Raw genomic sequence first — 16,574 nt, 5'->3', positions numbered from 1 at the left:
GGTTACCCAGACCTTGTTGCTGGTTGCAAAGGGGCCCCCATGACTGTTCAATTTTGTGCAGCTATGTATCGGATAGCACTGCAAGTTACACTACACTTGCTTACAAATGACCTGTTTATTGAGCATCCAGCCTTATTTGTAGGCACAAAGTTTGTGGGCTGGTTATGCAACATTCACTATTTATTGATTAGTGAACGCTCCTTTTTATTTGTTTTGCAAGATTGTATGATGGCTCATCAAGCAATTGTTATTACACACTTCCTAGTGAATTCCCCCCTCTCTTCACTTACCACAAAAAATGTTATTGGGTTTGAAAGTGAGTTTGGTTCTGAAAGATCTCAGGAACAACTTTAATTGTGCAACCTGCATTTCCCAGCACGTGACTGAATTCCTCTCACAAACTAGCAACAGTCTGGAAGCAACATTAGTTAGTATGCATCTGAAAATTAGGAAACTGCCTGTCTTTGTGAGGCATCAGATCAAGGTCTGCATTTTAAAATGAGCTGGGTGCTACATTTGTAGCCACATTCTCATCCTGCTCTGAATAAAAATATTTCTAGCTCCACCCCACCACCACCACACTGATCTCTTCCATACTTAAGCAAAATAAAAACAACAATGTAAATTGCTTCCACATGGCTCCCTTGAAAACTCAAGTGTGCAGTTGCTGCAAATCCCTTCAGTGTTGATCATTATTCAGCTTTGTTGGCTATACAGAGCTTGTGCTCTTAACTCTTCAGTGTTGTGAGAATGGTTTTGCACATCGTGCAAAGGTAGGAAGAATGCCTTGTGTTGGTCTTTCTTGCCAGCCTCCTTAGCCAGGAATTGTAGAAAGAGGAAGAAGTGCAGCTCCTTTGCACTTTATATTTTGGTCGTTCCAAATAATATAACAAATCTGCCCTCCAACTTCGTATCTAGAAAGAAAGCAGGATGTGCAACCAGAAAATGTTCTACAGTTCAAGGGACAATTAAGTAGTATTGCAGTGCTTCCGTCTCTAGTATGCGGTGTTCGGGGATGGATGGTAACTCTGGTGGGGGACACGTCATGCTACTTCTGGGGTAGTTTGTCCACCTTTGGTCCCCACCCAGCACTCAGCTCTCACCTGTGGCTCCTAGAAGCTGTCAGCATGTGAAAGCAACCACACCCCAGGAACGGCTTTGACTGGCTGACTAAACCAGGTGAGGGGAGCTGAGTGAGTTAGGGACTCACTGCATGAAAAGACCGTCCCCACCCGATTGAGTAGACAAGACCAAGGGTGGGTCCAAAGGTCCAACATGTTGTAGAGGGAAGTGAGGGACAGGTCTACCAGTTCCATCTGGTACGCAGGCTGAGACCCTCCCTGCCCACGGGCTGTCTTGCTAGAGTGGTCCATGCTCTAGTTATCTCCCGCTTGGACTACTGCAATGCGCTCTACGTGCGGCTACCTTTGAAGGTGACCCAGAAGATGCCGTGCCTGACATTCCGCCAACTCCACTTGCGGATGTTCCACCCACAACAGCAGATCCAGGGGACTTGGTTTCAACGCCACCTAGGGTCGTGCCACAGCCTCAGCAAGAAGCGGGCAACCCCCCGGACCTTGGTCCCAGTCCCCGGCAGTCTGGCAGAGTTTCCAAGTGCCCAACTTATTTAAAGGACTATGTTGTTGGACATGTAACACTGTCGGTCTAATGGAAGTAGGTGAAATGTAACCAATATGCTTTTGTGCCTAACTGAACCATTAAGTGTAGTGCATTACGACTGTAACTAACGCCTTATCTCGGTGGGGAGGGGTGTTATGTACTGAAGTTCTCACCCTGGGCCAGCAGGGGGATACTGTAGATAGTTTTCACTCAGGTCCACATATGCAAATAAGGGATTGAAAGTGACATTCAGTGATTGGATAGTTACAGAAAATGGTTACTGTTGCATTGTAGTGGAGCTCTATATAAGCAGGCTGGCTGAACCCTTCAGTTCAGTTCTGTTCTGGCCTGTGAATAAACAAGACCTGTTTGAAGAATCGCTGTGTTGTCTGATATGTTCACCCACAACTTAACAACATCCCAGGTCAACAATTTTCTTGGGAAGAAAAACATGCTATAGCGCTGCTGTTCTTAGATCGGATCACTGGGAACACAAAGCAGACCAGCTTCCCACTGCAGAGAGACAGGCACATATTTTATATTTAGTATTTTTTTCAAGCTTATTTCACATGTCGTTCATTTCCTTTGGGGAGGAAATGTGATGTCAATGGAAATCCTTTGTAGAGTTGGAGAGAAGAATATTCAAACCAAACTGAAGAGGAGCAATTTCAACAGATAGCTGGACACTTTATTATTTTTATGAAGAATGTTATTTGGGAATGCGGCTATAAAATCCCGACAACTTCCTTCTCACCAAATGCCTCCTATATGAAACGACCTTCGAGCATGGAGAATTCACTGTGATTGTGGGAAGCCTGTTGAATGTGGCACAAAACTCCACTCAAGCTGACTCTTGTCCATCTGTTCCACCTAACTGAATTTTATTCTACAACACTATTTCATTAGAAACCATACAAAGTGTTTCACTGCACAATCCTATGTGTGTCTACTTAAAAGACAGCCCCATTGACTTCTATGGGACTTTCTTCCAGGAAAGTATAAGAATGTAAGAGCTGTTTGACAGTGGAAAGGGGGTGGACTGTCCATCATTGGAGGTTTCTAAGCAGAGGTTGGATGGCTGTCTGTCATGGATGCTTTAGCTGATATTCCTGCATTGCAGGGGGTTGGACTAGATGACCCCTGGGGTCCCTTCCCACTCTACAGTTCTATGATAAGCGTCTGCTGCATCAGGCCAAAGACCCATCTAGCACAACACCCTCACACTGACCAACCAGACATCTATGGGAAGCCTGCAAGCAGCACTTGGGCATAAGAGCCCTCTTCTCCCCTCCTGCAATTCCCACCTTGGCAACATTCTGCAACAACAAGAGCAGCTCTGATCTTTCCCTCCCGGAAACCCCTTTCCCTGAAACAAGGGCTGGCTGCTGCCAATTGGGGCTGGTAGAGCAGAAGGCCAGGAGGAGATAGAGTCAACAAGGTGGAGACGGAGCCAACAAGAGGCAGAGCCCACTAATTCTGGTTTCGTCCTCATCCTCGTCCCTGTTGAGTCCTACAAAGGCAATACTGCGGCAAAGGAGGCAGAGACGCAAAGCCACTCCAGTGACTTGATGTGAACAGAGGACAAATTTGGGTTGGTGGGGCACTACCCCATTCCCCCAAATGAATCAGCCACCACTGCACAAAGCACAACTTCCACCCTGCATTTATCCTGCCGCACCAGGCTAAGGAGCAGTGTCTAAAGCAGGAGGGGCATGTGGGAAGGAGGTGGCGGGTTTGAGGTTGCGTGGGCTGTTCCTAGGCACACCTTTCCTTTCTCAGGTAAAAGACTGTGCACATACTAATCTGAACAGCTGCACAGGGTATTCTGTGGTCCTCTTCCAGGACGGGTCTATCACCTCCCCCCCTCTCGCCAGGATGGACGTGGGAAATCTTCCCTGGGTCCCCCGGATGCCCCTTTCCTGAACTCCCCCCTTTTCTTCTCCCTCAGTGGAAGCATGGACCAATACAGTGCTTGATGTCCATACAAATTGTGCTCTGGGCTTGTGCTTTCAGCCTCTGGGGCTGAACTGGAGCGGGAAGTGATTGGCATTTGGAGCTGAACTGTGTTGCTTTTATAGATCAGCAAAGTCTCCACCCTTCCTGGCAGGACTCTGCACTGCAGAGAGTTGTACCAGGAGCTTCACCCTTGGTGCCCCCTCCCTGTCCCTGGGGAGATGATGGAAGAAATATCCTGTGCATTTCAGCCGCCTCCCTGCAGAAATATGCCCCAGTTATGGTCCCCTCCAGACATCCTTTTGATGGTGCATTCATGACTAGTTGCGTTCATTGTGGTATCAGGGCAGTGATACACAACCCTGCTTTCAATGCTGTTTGTGCCTGCAAAGTTTTTGTGGTGAACAATTAAACAGACTGTGGAATGATAGTTTTGCTCCTTAGGAAATACGGACTTATGTTTCAATAAACTACACACGTCCTTGTGACTTTCTGTTGTTCTAGATGAGAAAAATGGAAACACAAAATAGATACATGGGGGAAGTAGATGCAGCTGCAGCCTGTCTCCCTGTTTGTCAGTAACAGCCAGGAAACTATGATTAACCTGACCTCTGACTTGCTGAGGGATTCATTGCCCACATATGTCTTGCACTTCAACAATGATGAAGCCTTCCCCATGATCTCTGCTCCTAGACCAGCCTTTTCTGTACTGAGGCTCCAAGATGTGCTGTTCTGCTGGGGTTGGGGGGCCGTGGTCAGACAGATATTGCTGGACCACGACTCCCACAATGGGCATCAGGCCCCTTGGCAGACCAACTCTGCATTTCAAAGAAGTCTGCAAACATGACATGAAGGTTGGCAGCATCAACCTTGCCATGTGGGAACCCCTTGCAAATGACCCCAGTGCCTGGAGACAGGCAGGCAGATTGTGCATCCATAGCAGTGACCAGAGGAGGAATAGCCACTGGGAGGAACGCAGAGAGAAGAAATGCCCTGGTGCATCTGCAGCAGCACAACTGGACACCTTCCTCCGCCCTGGCTGCAAGAAAACATGTCTCTCTCATATCAGTCTCCACACCCACAGAAGGCACTATAACCTTCCCACAGTTTGACTTCATCCACAAAGGCACACTCCTCCACTGTCTCCCTGGACAGACAGATGCCAATAACTCCCATCATGCCCGACTATTGGTGATGTTGGAAATTGCTGGTCAGTCCACAATCTACATGCCATTCCTAGGCTTTCCTAATAGCAAAGCTATTCACACAAACTCACATTTTCAGAGGTGCCTAAAGAATCTGATGCTTTTGCTGACTCTCTAGGACCTGTTTTCAAACAGGCATCTAACAGACAATGAACATAAAGCCAATCAAGGTATCTAAATGCTGCCTTTTCCTTTAAAGGTCTAACCCACATAGATGTGGCAGCTGAACTCACTGCCTGTGGCCTCATGAATGTTAAACATTTGCATGGTGGGGAGTAGAGTGTTTAAAGAATTACAGCAAATAATAGGGCTAGGAGAATGCACACATCCTTTAATTTTGGCTCCCTTCCTTTGATTAAAGCTCCTTGGCACAGAGCAGCCGCTGAATTAATCCACTGGGAGTTCATCTCCAGTTATTCATCAAGTGCCCATGATGCCAGACAATGATTTGTTACGGGTTTCTATTACAGCAAAACGACATCAAGAGAGAACGTATAGCAGACCTACAGAGATGCTCTTGCTTCACAACTTGTTCTCTTTCTTTCTTTTTTCAAATGACCCTGCCAACAGTTTTATCTCCCAAGATGTAAAAGGCCTTTGACTTGAATGTGTTTCAGTGTGATTTAAGCAGGTGTTGCAAGAAGAAAATCTGGACCAACAATGGAGATTGCTTTCCCAGCCAGCTTATTTGCAAGAAAGCAATTCATCTGCACCATGTGCTTATGCCCCTTTGGCTGCTACAAAGCTAAGCAAAACACGGCTGGAAAGGGAAGGGGTTTGGGTGACCATGATTTGAAAGCCCATTTATCAAGGGGGGTGGATGGAAGGCTCCATCTGCACTGTAACCTCAAGGCATCCTGGAAACTGTAGCTTATTCTGGGTACTGTGAGTTGTTAGGAGAGACCCCAAGTCCCCTCACAGAACGACAGTTCCCTGCACAAAGGGACTGGTTGTTAAACTGCTCTGCCGTTGTAGCTCTATGGGGTTCCTAACAACTCCCAGCACCCAGAACAAGCCACAGTTCCCAAAATTCTTTGGGGAGGGGGAGACAGGGCTGTTTAAAGTGGTATAGCACTGCTTTAAAATTAATGTTCAGATGGGACCAAAGAAGAGGTTGAAGATGACACCAGGTCTGGACTGCAGATTTTATTTACTTACCTATAATTACTACTTATCATTTATAAAGTTTATACATTTTCACATATGCTGAACTTTTTAAAAAAACGAGAGTCCCTGCCCAGCCATTTTACAATATCATAGGAGAAGGAGAAGGAGAAGGAGAAGAAGGAGAAAAAGAGAGATGGGGGAGAGGACAGGGAAACACACCAACAGCTGCTCTCTCTGTCCCAAAGGCATTCCAGGGGGTGAAACACATACAGATTTATGGAGAGACAAGAACGACAAACAGGCATTTTAATAATAATAATAATAATAATAATAATATCTGTAATTTTAACATCCAAATACAACTAGCCACATTGAACATATAATTCAGAAACAGCAACCCAGATTTACCCGCCAAGGCCATCCTGGCTGGGACCTTATTGTGTTGTTTCAGGTATCTGTGTGTGGTATCAAGCCTGTTTTCAGACAGAATTTCTCTCCCAATAAACCTATTTCATATAATAACTTCCCACCCACGACCTCCAATTGCTCCTTCTCTGTGCTTCTTTTCAGGAACCATCAGGCTGTGTCTTTCTTCGGTCCATCTCACCACCTGCTTCAACATCTGCCCAAGATCCATTTTACACATTCCGAGGGGGATCTTGTTGTCTGGGCAGCTCAGGACCTTCATGCCGCTGTCCAGGCTTGCGTCCCGGGGGAGGGCACTTCGGAGCTGCTCATGTAGTGGTCTGACTTTACCCCCGGAGGTGTCCTCATTGTCTCTTGAGACAGATGCCAACAAGTAGGTGTGAAAACTTCATCCTTCAATCTGTCAATTTATTATGCCAGTTTAGTAGTCAGCTGTGCACACCCCTTGTTTTTTAATAAACAAAAACAAAAAAAGCCTCACCCGGGGTGGGGGCAAAACCAGACAGTCAGGCAATTGTAAATTTGCTGGTGTGGTTTTCTGGTTTCATATCTTTTGATTGCTCAGATTTGCCCAAAATCAGAAAACCACACAAGCAAATGTTACACACATATAGGCTAAGCTCCGAAGGCACCCTTACTACATGCTGGGAAAGAAGCAAAAGCAGTTGTTCATTCTTCACACACACTTTTCAGATTGCTGCCCAATATATCTGGTGCAGAATTTTTTTTCATGGTTGGTTTGTCCAATTTAATGGCTTTGTGCAAATCTGAGAGATCAAAGGTGTGGGGAGGGGTATTGCATTCAGGAACAGAGCTGGAAAAGAAATGAAAGCAATGAGGAAGTCATGGGCATGGAAAGGGCAGAAAGTGATGACCCGGAGGTGCACTCCGTTGTCTCTTGAGACAGATGCCAACAACATTTTTACAGTAGTTTATAGGGTGTTTACCTCTCCTCTATATTTTGTTTAACTGCTTGAGTTACTCCCAGCCCCTGTCCTAACCAGGAATGTAATTTTAGAAATCACAGATGTTTTTCCTCATCCCAGATAAGGGCCCACATCATCACGGGGAGCTGCACACGGACAAGTAAATACCAACTATAATTTGGTAATCCAGATTGTCATTCAACACTAATCTCTTGAGAGGATCCTGGTCTTCTGCCAGAGGCCAGAAATTCTACTTTGAAGGCCAGCAGGATTTTCCTCCAATGAAACAGTTGCACTGAGTGTTTTCTAACCCAAGGCATTTGCCCAGCTGAGCCCCAGTATTTATTTCTCTCCCAATAAAACCCTATTTGCCCAGGCATCTATCTTTCTCTCTACATTAACAAGTTGTGGTATTTAAACTCAGCATTTCACAGAGTATTTCTATAACTGAAGTTAAAGCTGGATAATTGCCTGGTGATGGACAGCTAGATGGGTGTTTAGGGGGCCATTCTAAATCACAATTTAAATATTTATTTATCTTATTTCTTTATTGAATTTATATACCGCCCTATACTCATAGGTCTCAGGGCGGCCAGGAAGTCCAGATCTAATCATTGCCATGAACCCACCAGTGGACCCCAGGCAAGCCTCTCTCTCTCAACCTCAGCACACCAGAACAGGGGGATTTGTCTTACAGTTGCTGTAGGGATTAGAAATGTGTAAAACTTCACATGTAAAGCATGTGAAACATCTTGAACACTTGGCCTGCCATATGTCCGAATTTCCTTTGAAAATGGCGTCCGGGCGGAATTTCCGGAAACCAGCTAAAACGTCCCAGAAAACCCAGGCATATGGCAACCCATATTGGAAGTGTTGTGTTTTTTGGCCATTTTCCTTAAAAAACAGTTTTCAAACTCCATTCCCCCCCCCCCATAAAGCTCAACAACTATGGCCAGAAAAAAAGCTAAACAACTAAGCTAAACTGATGAAGCATTTTTAGGCATTACCTAAAGTTTAACTGGAGAAAGCCTGACTTCCTTGACTGATTGCCAAAATAACATTGAGCTAACCATCAAATAGGTGAAAAGGGGGGAGGCGGGGCACATTGATGCAAGGGGCACATTGATACACCAACAATATTTCAATATTGAGAAACGTTATTCGTGTCGCGACATCACTAAAACATGTCTATACATGTAAAAATTACATGAAATGTAAAAGTGTTCCAACTCTGTTTTACGTCGTTTAGTTAAGATTTAAAAATACCAAAGGTAAGTTATTTCACTCAGTAATCAGGACTTATTTTTAAATAAGTTCAGTGGTTTTATTAAATGCCACTGAGTCAGACTAAAAGCAGACTGAAACACTCAGAGTCAAACCCCTCCCTTAAGTGTTTCTAACCACGCCTCAGGAAAGAGATGTCACCAGAACTCTTTAACTCTGTGAGTTCTGAAACCATTAACACCCCCTCTCGTCACGAATCCTGAGGGAAACTGTGAACCCCTATTTACAGACCTCTTTGAGTTCAACTCACCTCCCATTGCCTTTTGCCTCCCACTGGCATTTATCCCAGGCAATTGTTGAATCCCTTCCACACTCCCAGAATCACACTGTGCGAAACCAACCCACGCACTGGTGACCTGAAACCTCTCCGGTGGAATCCCCTTTGTGGTCCGAGTTGACCGCCGGAGCACAACCTCGGGCGTTCCTCCTGACCCACTGGGGTCAGCAAGTGTGTCTCCAGCAAGCTCAGAAGACTCCCCCTCTGACTTGCTGCATCTTCGGGCCTCCTGCACTTGGCTAACAGGAGATGAAGGCTCACTCTTGGGTTCTCTCTTAACCTGGGGAGAAACCCACCCCTGTGCTTGACCATCATCGGAAACCTGGTCTTCAGCAACAGGCTCCGCCTCTGCCTCTCCTTCCTCCCTTTCTTCCTCCCTTTCCTCCCCCTCAGAATCGGACAAGCATTCTGAGAGAAAATCAGAACCATACCTAGGTTGTGACCAACCACCCTGCTCAAAGAACTCAGCATGCTTGCTGACCAGCAGCGTGGTCTGATCACCCTCTGGGTATGCAAACTTCCACCCATTTGTTGCAGGATCATACCCACAGAAGATCATGTCCTGGTACCTAGGACCACCCTCCTTCCGTTGCGCTGTTGGTATTGGCACTGAAGCCTTGGAACCAAACGAACGGAAGAAATGCACCTGTGGCTTCCTCTTGTGCAACAGAAAAAACGGTGTGTCACCTACATCGTGATTGTAGGACCTGTTAAAAATAAAGCTGGCAAACTTCCAAGCCTCACTCCAAAAGCCCTGAGGCAGCCCAGAGTCACACAGTAAAACCCTGACAACTTCAGCCAGTGCTTCACTCCTGTGCTCTGCCACGCCTCTCTCTTGAGGAGACTTTGCACCCGTCACCTGGTGACGAATTCCCTTTTCCTTGAAGAACTCCTTCAGAGCAGACCCAGTGAACTGTGACCCACGGTCGCTCCTGAACTCTTGCACCTTGGTGGAGAACCTTAGTTCTACCTCCGCAACCCAATCCTGGATGAGTTGCGCCGCCTCTCTCTGTGACCTGAGAGAAAAAGACCATAAATTCTGAGTAAAATCATCCGCTATCGTTAGCAGATACTTGGCCCCACCCAGACTCTCACACTTCATTGGCTCTGTAAGGTCTGTGTGAATCAACTCAAAAGGTTTTGTGGTTACCCTCTTTACCCCGGGAAACCTGCACCTTTGAACCTTGCTGCATGCCCTGCACACTAGGGATCCCTCACATGGCGTGATTTTACAACCTTTGGTGCAGCCTGGCAACCTCTTAACATCTTCCAAACAAGCATGAGACGTTCTCTTGTGCCATACATGAACACATGAATCATGGCTGGGAACACTAGCACACTGCGCCTGTGCTTTCCCTGCATTCCCCCCACCCTCCAGAGGTGTTTCCAGAACAAAGAGATTGTCCTTGCTTTCCACGTTGACAAGTTGCCTCCCCCCTCTGAAAATGGAACAGGTATCATTTCCAAAACAAATTTTGTATCCCTGCTTCGCCAGAGCAGAAATCGATAACAGGCAACACTTCATCCCTGGTACAATGAAGCACTCCAGCTCCGCGTCTCCCGGCAGTAGCTTCCTCCGCCTCCCGGCTCCGGCAGATCGCTTCTCCCCAGCGAGCTCCTTCCAGCTTCAAAGACACAGCTCCAGAGCTCCAGCTGGCCCCAGCAACTTTCCTGCTGGCTTCCCCCACACATGGGACGTTCCTGCAATGCTTCAAAGCGTTAGCGAGCATCCATAACCTCTGAGATTTTACGCCGGACAAGAGTATAAACAGAGGCTGAACATGGAGCCTGGCACACTTCCCTTGCGTAACTCTGCTTGCAAGCTATCCGTGCCTCCTGCAAAAGTCCTCCTCAGGCCTCTCTCTCTTGCCGGTAGCAGAGCGAAACACAGCGGTGAGAAGCGGATTGCAGACAGTGGGGTAATAAATTCAGAACAGACACAAGGCAGTCCTTATCTTCTCTTGCCTTTAATCATGAAGAATAACACCATAAATTCAGACCTGGCGAGAACTGACACATTCTCCCTCTCGCATAGCGTCCCAGAGTCAGACTAAAAGCAGACTGAAACACTCGGAGTCAAACCCCTCCCTTAAGTGTTTCTAACCACGCCTCAGGAAAGAGACGTCACCAGAACTCTTTAACTCTGTGAGTTCTGAAACCATTAACAGGCACTGTGGTCTAAACCACAGCCCCTAGGGCTTGCTGATCAGAAGGTCGGTGGTTTGAATCCCTGCTCGGTCCCAGCTCCTGCCAACCTAGCAGTTCAAAAGCACATCAGGTGCAAGTAGATAAATAGGTACGGCTCCGGTGGGAAGGTAAACAGCGTTTCCGTGCACTGCTCTGGTTTGCCAGAAGCGGCTTAGTCATGCTGGCCACATGACCCGGAAGCTGGCCAGCATGACTAAGCATGCTGGCCACATGACCCATGACCCGGAGGGTTCCGTCTCGCTGTTCTAGCTTGGGGACGGCTGCGCGGACAGCCTCTCCAGGGCAGTGGGGTGCCTTCACCCCACTGTCCTGCAGAAGCTAGCAAGGCTGTTCCCAAGCCAGAACAGCGAGACGGAGGGCTCCGTCTCGCTGTTCTAGCTTGGGGATGGCTGCGCGCAAACCTCTGCAGGGCAGCGGGGCGCTGCGCTCCAAAGGCTTCAGGGATCTTTGAGGCTGGCGGTGGGCGAAAGCAGCGCTTCCCCCCACCGCCAGCCCCACAAGCTCTGGTGAATGTACCTTGAACGCACCTTGTTTTAGAGGGGGAGAACAAGAACAATTTTTTCCCCCCTGTTCTCCCCCTCCTATGGTCCGGTGCGTCCTATGGTCCGGTGCGTCCAATGTCGCGAAAAATACGGTATATTGTGCAATAGAAGCTAAATGTTAAGTAATTATCTTATTTTTTATAAGCATTTTGTTTAAATTACTATTTTTGACTACCTAATGTGAGTTATTACACTTTTTTAAGTTTTTCCAAAGTTTTTTTTAAATGGATAGGTGTTTGAGGAGAGATTAATATAAGTATTGATGTTTTGTTCAGAAAACCTGCCATAAAGTCTGTGATATGCGTGAAACACTGCTAGTTTTAATACATAATTTAGATTTTAAGTAACAAATTGTAAGGCTGATTATGATCTCTTACAATAAAAAATGTTTTTTTCATGAAATTTTTGTAAATAATTACCATTCTCATACAATTTACGCTTTGTATCAAAGTGCCCCATCCACTGTATCAAAGTGCCCAGTAGGTGGGGCAGAATGATACAAAACCCATTTTTTATTCAAGTCATTATATTCTCATTATATTCTAACTTTATTGGTTCTTTTGATTGCTGTTATAATATTGATTATGCCATGCATAAAGCATTTATTATTATTATTTGACTCATTTTGGTACATAAAATATGAGACTAAATTTTTCTGCATCAATCTGCCCCACTTCCCCCCTAATCATAACTACATTCAGAAATTGGCCAGACTAGGGGGAAAGGACCATGGGTCACACAAGAAGAAATGTAATTGACCTAAGAAAAAAAGTGATTCTGGTTTGTAAAGTTCAGAAGATTTATTCCTTTTTAGAAGCTAAGCTATTCTTGTAAACTTCTCTTTGCTTGAGAACCTCAGATTCCTTTTTCCATCCCCTCTGGTCCAATTTTCCTTCGGCTTGAGCAAATACTTGGCACCCAATCAAAGCCAAAACCAGCACTGAATACTGAAAAGAATTCACTACTACCAAACAAATCTCAGTCCCATTCCCTTGGAAGAACCAGGAGAACCTCTTTAAAAGGGGATGAGAGAATGAGGAAGCAAGAATCAGATGTCCCCTGAGCACATACTTAAAGGTAAAGGTAAAGGGACCCCTGACCATTAGGTCCAGTCATGGCCGACTTTGGGGTTGTGGCGCTCATCTCGCTTTATTGGCCGAGGGAGCCGGCGTACAGCTTCCTGGTCATGTGGCCAGCAGGACTAAGCTGCTTCTGGTGAACCAGAGCAGCGCATGGTCAGGGGTCCCTTTACCTTTATCATCAATCATTGCCATTAAAAGAATGTGGCCTAATATTAGGCATGGCATGCTTTTCTTTTCCTTAAAAAAAATTCCCAGACAGGACCTTGGTCTGTCTTCTAGCATTCCCCAGGCCAGACTGGGAGAGGTGGTATCAGCAGGCAGGTACTTAATGGGCATCGTTAAGTGGTAGCATTCCAGCATGATTATTATATTGTATTTTTGTATTAGATACATACTGTATAACTGACTTTCACAGTAATGTTAACCTATATCAGTTATTTTGCCTTTCAGAGTCTGTTCTTGAGATTATTTGTCAGTATAGTCTGAAAACTGCAGCCCAAACCATTTTTTAAAGACTGAAAAAATTCAGGAAACAAATTATTTTTCAATATTTAGCTGTGTTTGGCTCCAAAGCACTTATTATTGCCAGCTATGTCAGATCTCTTCCCACAGTATTTACAGAGGAGATGGGATTCTTTATAAATAGCATTTGCATGTCCTAGTTAGAAAGGCAGCTTTATTGACAAAAAAGAAGAATTTATATTCATGATTTATGGATGCAAAAAATACTTTAAGGCCAGCCAATGTATGGCAGCTAGCATTTGCCTTCCAACTGTTTACATGTGTGATTTCTTTAAAAAACTGAAATGGGGCAAGTAGGATTATTCTGCTGCCATGACAGAGAAGTAGGGAATGCCAACCACTCTTGTGAGAACAGCTACTATATCTTCTGTTTTATAGAAAGGTAATGTAATAGATGAGGGACGCGGGTGGCGCTGTGGGTTAAACCACAGAGCCTAGGACTTGCCAATCAGAAGGTCGGCGGTTCGAATCCCTGTGACGGGGTGAGCTCCCGTTGCTCGGTCCCTGCTCCTGACAACCTAGCAGTTCAAAAGCACGTCAAAGTGCAAGTAGATAAATAGGTACCGCTCCGGCAGGAAGGTAAACGGCGTTTCCGTGCGCTGCTCTGGTTCGCCAGAAGTGGCTTAGTCATGCTGGCCACATGACCCGGAAGCTGTACGCCGGCTCCCTCAGCCAATAAAGTGAGATGAGCGCCGCAACCCCAGAGTTGGCCACGACTGGACCTAATGGTCAGGGGTCCCTTTACCTTTAATGTAATAGATAATGGATTAAAATATAGATTGTCTAAGATACAGCTTGCTCAAAGGATAATATACTTAATACCAAAACTTTAAATTCCACACACAACACATAAAGATGCAGGAAAAGCCAGCAGTTGGTTGTTGTTATTGAGATAATATCCCATAACCCACAAGTACTGTACTTTGAAGTACTTATTAAATTCCACATTTCTGAGTCTTCATATTGTAGCTGCAATAAACATACCTATTGGCATGAATGCCTAGTATATAAAGAAGCAAAGACACCTGCAAGTTTGGTTTTTATCCTACAGGAATGTTTTCATTTAATTCAGTGCATATGGAGCAGTGGTCCCCTCCCTGCGAGAATTAAGGTTACAGGGAAGCAGGCAGAGGGCCTTCTCGGTAGTGGCACCCACCCTGTGGAACACCCTCCCACCAGATGTCAAGGAGATTAATAACTATACGACTTTTAGAAGACAACTGAAGGCAGCCCTGTATGGGGAGGTTTATAACATTTCATGCTTTATGGTGTTTTTATATTTTGCTGGAAGTCATCCAGAGTGGCTGAAGCATATAAATAAAACATTATTATTATTATTATTATTAGATTGATAACTCTAACAGACAGTTTTTATGTTACAAGAATAAAATCCTTTCAGCTTGTTTATGGTTGCTTCCCACAACATTCGAGTAACGTTTTACCCAAGAGACTCTAGGTGCTTCCGGAATGTTTATTGCACATTCGTCCTGATTTTTTTTTTATTTTTTTTTTTGCAGGGAGACTAGACAACATCAGCTATTTAATTGAACATTTGATCTGATTTGTTTGAGGGGAAGTTAGATGACATTGCATAAAAGCAAGTGTTACCTCAAAATTTCCATTGCATTTTCCGGTCCCTTTCTTTATCACAAAAATCTGATCTTTTTGAGAAGCAGATTTGTTGTGCAAGACCTCCCAATGCACTATAATTGCACAACTTGAATTTGCCAGTTTGTGATTGAATCTGACCTAGGGTTGCCATATGCCCGGAATTTCCTGGACATGGCTGGGATTTGGCTGTCGGAAACAGTGTCTAGGCGGAAATTGCTGAAATGTCTGGGCAAATGGCAACCCATGTTGGAAATGTAGTTTTTGGTGAATTTCCTTTAAAAACTTTGGGAAAAACTTTGGGAAAAACCAAAAATCTTTGGCCAAAAAACCCCACTTGGAAATAGCAACAGCCTGGAAGCAGTTTGTTGGGAATCCCTTGCTACACAGCATCTTTCTGAAAAGGCAACTGTGGTTTCAAGCGACCTGCAAGCCATGCCTGAGGTGAAGAAGTGGGAGAGACACCTGAGATGAGCTGTCTCATGAGTTAATGGCAGAAGCACTTCATGGTCCGTGGTTTCCTCTCTCTTGCCACGATTCTCAGCTTGTAAATCATTCTGAACCACATCTGCCTCTCACCATGGAGCCATTAAAAGACCGCGGCATTTCTCCTTCTGCTATACCAGGAGCAAAGGGGAAGAGAATGACCTAGGAGCAGAAACTCCCCTCTCGCCTTGTCTCTACCAAGGACTGAATATAGGTCAGATAAAATGAGAAATTATCTCAAGATCTGTCCAGGAAAATGTCACTGAAGGCATCGGAACGAGAAAAGAGAAGGCTGGAGCCAGGCTGGGGCAAATCCAAGATGGAGATTGCTGGCAGCCAGCAAGCAGATGATGCCATCTGTTCACTGCATTTTCAAGGAACGGGAAAATATTTAAGGGGGGGAGATAACTGGAGAGACAGATAAAGCCATATTTTCGTGAGGGGGGGGTCACTTAGTTATTAGTCAACATTATGAGACAAGAGCGTGTTTGGGTGGAAGAGAACAGCCAGTCAAATACGGTCAAGGAAATGTGCATTTGGTTGCCCAAACTGTGAGCTGCTGCATTCAGATTCATCTACAGTCCATTCAGCCTAAAGCTTTGCATTGGTCAGACAACTCTGCTCTGCCGTCACCAGGCTCTGGCTTTTCGTCATTCCTTGGCCCACAGACCAGGAAGACAATGTGAGGTTTCTGCATTCCATCAGGTCAAGCTTGCCAAGTTGGCTCCCCTCTTTTCCAAGATACTTCATGCATCACCAGCTTAGCGTCAGTCTTTGTCTCACCGAAGCCCAAACCTTTGCCTCTTGAATTATAGGGCTATTAATTCCATTCTCAGGAAGTTGTGAGAGTCCACTGTTGTCTGCCCTCCCCCTGGCATCATCTGAAGGAATGTGTCACACTCACAGCTAATCCAGACCTCCCTTCCTAAATAGAAGGAACTGGCTGATACTCAGCCAGGCACCATTCACCCACCCCGGCCCCAAACTGGCAGAGCTCACAAACATTCCCAGGAGAGCTTTTCCAGCTCTACAGTGACCAGAAAATCTTTAATTCAGGAGTGGGAGCTTCAGGCACAGGGCTGAAAGGACCCTCTCCAGGCCACTCCATCTTGTCCTTGCCAGACTCCCCTACATCAAATGACGTCACCTCCCTCTCCTCTCCCCGTGACCCCTCCCAAATCTCTTCTGAGCATTTCCCTGACCTCTGGAGCAGATTGGGGAGGGGCACACAAAGAGAAGATAGGGAGGGGACACTCCATTGCACCAGCGGAAGACGGCGACGTTGGATCCAATCCATTACAAATACTCCCAAGATGAATTCAGACCTC

At 45.7% G+C, this 16,574-nt stretch overlaps 1 protein-coding gene across 1 annotated transcript in view; it reads right to left on the bottom strand.

Annotated features, from left to right (window-relative positions):
• Nucleotides 1-16,574, bottom strand: part of FAM107B (family with sequence similarity 107 member B) — an 88,219-nt gene that overhangs the window by 65,529 nt on the left and 6,116 nt on the right. The gene's annotated exons all lie outside the window — the stretch shown is intronic.

The sequence above is a fragment of the Podarcis pityusensis genome (genome assembly GCF_964106645.2).
Source record: "Podarcis pityusensis genome assembly, chromosome: 10".
Lineage (NCBI taxonomy): Eukaryota > Metazoa > Chordata > Lepidosauria > Squamata > Lacertidae > Podarcis > Podarcis pityusensis.
The sequence above is the reverse complement of the archived record's forward strand: the minus strand, read 5'-3'. Positions and strand labels throughout refer to the sequence as shown.